Source organism: Bison bison, unplaced genomic scaffold (assembly GCF_000754665.1).
Source record: "Bison bison bison isolate TAMUID 2011002044 unplaced genomic scaffold, Bison_UMD1.0 scf7180017858211, whole genome shotgun sequence".
NCBI classification, from domain to species: Eukaryota; Metazoa; Chordata; class Mammalia; order Artiodactyla; family Bovidae; genus Bison; species Bison bison.
Genome location: NW_011488784.1, coordinates 7,466 through 11,002, shown reverse-complemented (window position 1 = coordinate 11,002; position 3,537 = coordinate 7,466). Strand labels below are relative to the sequence as shown.

The 3,537-nt window shown below is 50.1% G+C and overlaps 1 pseudogene; it reads left to right on the top strand.

The window, feature by feature from the left end:
• Positions 1-277: 277 nt before the first annotated feature.
• LOC105004893 overlaps positions 278-3,537 on the top strand; it is a 5,898-nt pseudogene continuing 2,638 nt past the window's right edge.

The following is a 3,537-nucleotide window of genomic DNA, read 5'->3' as shown; positions in this document are numbered from 1 at the left end:
GAGGACTTCACACCAGATTACGTGTTTGGCTCTAGCTGGGTGTAGGAGGAGGTTGAGTCTCTGGGGTCTATGTCAGAGGGGCCGGTGAGGTGTACCTCATGTGGAACTTTATTAAAGGAAGTACCTGTGAAACATACTAACTTGATTTTTTCAGGAAAAGTATTTGAATGAAAAAAAAGGGGGTACCTAGAAAATCCATGTCTGGCGCCAAAGTCAGTGATAACAGATATTGTCCTATTTTCAAAAATGATTTAAAGCCTGATAAAATGTCCTAAAGCAAGACACAATTGTGTCTTACCTTAACCTTGGATTCTATTATATCAATTTTGTTTCCCATTTGTTCTTTGGCTCCTACATTGCCTTTGGTATAAAATATGATGAGAAGTGGCTGCTTAATTGCATTCTGAAGCAATTCAGTGTGCCCTTCATTCTAGTCAAAGTAAGAGAGGGCATGGAGGCGATGAAAGGAAAAGGGGTAGGTGGCAAGCACAGAGAATTCACTCTGGTCTCATGTTCTGTTTCTCCTGTCACTCTGAGAAAATGCAAGCCCAGTTCTTTGTAGAGAATGTCAACATTGCCTGTGCGTTGAAGAATGTCAACAGCAAGATTTTCAGTGAGGATAATGAAAGAGTGTGTGTCAGGGGCTGACTAAGGATAAGAGGGCAGGGGAGGGGCATGGTCTTGCTTGATCCCATGCACAGATTTCCTGGAGCTTACCCAGCCCCTCTTGTGTTCTCTACAGATATCTATCTTTGTTGAACCCTGTGACACACCCCAGTCTGTGCAGAAGGCGCTGAAGTCTGAAAAGGTGGGACAGGTAATGCAGACTTAGCACAAGCTGTGCACTCATACCCAGACAGTCCTCTTCCCCAACCCACCCTCAGACTCAGAGCCACTGAACCCCATCCCTAACTCTGCAGCTTACTATGAACAAACCATAGGATGCCTGCCAGCAAGCTCTTGGTATCCAGAGACTCTGCTTTGGCCCTGGTATGGCTACAGCAGTAATTGTAGGGGAGGTGAGGGTAGAGGGTCTGTCTGGGTAGAGCACTCAGAGGTGATATCATGGGGTATCACAGTTGGTGCTCTAAGTACACCAGCGTGGACCCTCTCAGCTTGTCTCCCTCATCCTGGCTTCCTGGAGACTTGATAACCTGTCATATTGGAATGACACAGAACTGTAGAAATGGCATGGCTGCTTCCCTTCACATCCATTCAGCAATCATGCCCAACTTGAGGACCTAGGCCCAGTGTTGGGGCTGATGGTGTGGGTGGTCAGATAGACCAGGTAGAAAAAGCAGATTTGTCTCAGTTATCCCCTTTGGGATCCTCACTCTCTTTTCTCATCATAGCTTTTGTCCTTGGACCTGAGCAACAAGAAGCCCTACCTGGTGCATGGCCTGTCCACCCTATAGAGAATGCTTCCACCAAAAACTTGAACCTCTCCAACACTGAGGCGAGGTGGGGCACCCAGATCCTCCTTTGAAAGAAATGTGGGAGGCCTCATGGGGTGGTGACAGATGAGCGGAAGTGGATTTGTAGGGAAAGGAAGGGTGTGGGTGCAGAGCCATCTGGTCCATGTGGGTATTCCCATAATTCCAGGTGAAGGCTTCAGGGGAGATGGACAACAGTCAGCAGCTGGAACCAGAAGGGATGTGTGCAGACAGAAATACTGTGTGCACCGCTTTCCGTGATAACCAGTATGAGGTCTTCCTCTGCCTTGTCTCTACACCCCTATGTCTCACCTCTCCCCTCCTCCGTCCACTCCATATTCATCCCCTTCCATCTCCCTCCCTACCTCCTGAGCCCCACCTCAGTCACCTCCCTGCCACAGCATCCTGGGCCTGAGGGCATCCCTGAGGTGTGTCCTGACTTTTTGAAAGAGTGCTGGACCCCCAGTGAGGCAGCAAAGCACCAGGCTCTCTCCCCATATCCTCTTCTCTCCACAGCCTTCCCTGGGTCCTGAAGGAAGGAAGGGAGGGAGGGAGGGAGGGGAAGAAGGCCTGCAGACTGGATTTGAAGTGCTGGCCCTTGTGGAACCAAAGAAGGGAGTCGGAACAGTCTGGCTGGGAGTTACCCATGGAAGGAGATGAAAGAGAGGGTGGTAGGAAGGAATGGAATAAACAGTCTCTCTCTGAGTCAGTCCATGGATTTGTGACATGGGTGAGATGACCTAAGAGCCCTGGAATGGTAGGATACTGGGCTCTGTGGGGGGGCACACAGGGCTGTGATGATGTAAGTGACTTGCTCCAATGAGGAAGGTCATGTCCACAGTTTCACAGACTTTTCTCTTTTGTCTTAATTTTGACAGCACCATCCTGGAATTGTTCCCCAGGTTAAAAAGCTTGGTAAGTGCATTCCTTGATCACAGACTCCTCTAAAGAGCACTGACAGTGCCCATAAACTACTCTGAAATCTATTAGGACCCATTCAAGTTCCATTTTTGAACTTGACCCTTAAATGTCCTGGGGGAGGGGGGCGTACCATTCTCTGTGGGAACCTGAAAAGGCTCTGGATCTTCTTTAGCCATGTGTGCCACAGGCTTCAGGTAAACCATGGAGGTGACTGAAAATGTAGTCCTACCACTGACATTTCCAGGGACACTTTCTTCCCTGACCTCTGATCCCCAACCCATCCTGGGCCCATCCTTTTCCCTGACCATCCAGCACCACATCCTGGACTGCACTGCTGACTTCCTCTTCCCTCCCCTAGGATGGCCAGGAGACACTCTCAGGTTCTAAATGTGCTGTGGAAGCCCCCAAGTGCTTACCAATGTGTAAGGTGAGTACAGAGGATCCAGCAGGGTTCTAGGTGGTACAAGAGTGTGTGTCAGCCCTTGTCCTGAGGACTGTTTTAATTCCAGGGAAGTTTCTTTGGCTCTGATCAGGTGAACAGTCAAATCCTGCAATTCCTGCAGCAGTAAGTACCCCTGAGAATCTGAACAAGGGGAGGGCCAGGACAGGGGAGGCCACCCAAGCTCAAGTCTGCTCATGGGAATTTTCAAGTCTTCTTTGCGCTTCAGACCACAGAGAGAGACTCGCCTCACTTCTTCCCTCAGCTATTACTTGATCCATGACTATGGAGATCCCTAGGAACTGCTGGGCTTTTATCATGAGGAGGCCTGCTTCTTCCTGACCATTCCATTCCACTCCAAGGACTCAGGCTTGTGAGTATCACAGTGTAGACTCCTCCCCCAGGCCATGTGGTTCCCCAGCAGATGCAGGCCAGCTCCTGCTGACACCTATGCTGGCCAGACCACCACCCATTGTTCCTCTGTGTCTCCTAGAAGCAGCATGCGTGCGCACTTCTTGGACAACAGGAATATGAAGATGCTCAAGGACCCCAGTGAGTGTGTGGTGGGAAGAATGGGCCGGAAAGGGTGGTAAGGGGGCCAATCACAGGGTCCATCGTGTGGCTGCCCTGACTTTCCCTTCTTCCCCTCCCCCACAGACCCGCGTGTCCAGATGATGAAACACACAAAACATGACATTGTGCGTGCCCTCTGTGCATTACCCAAAACTCAGCATGACTTCAGCT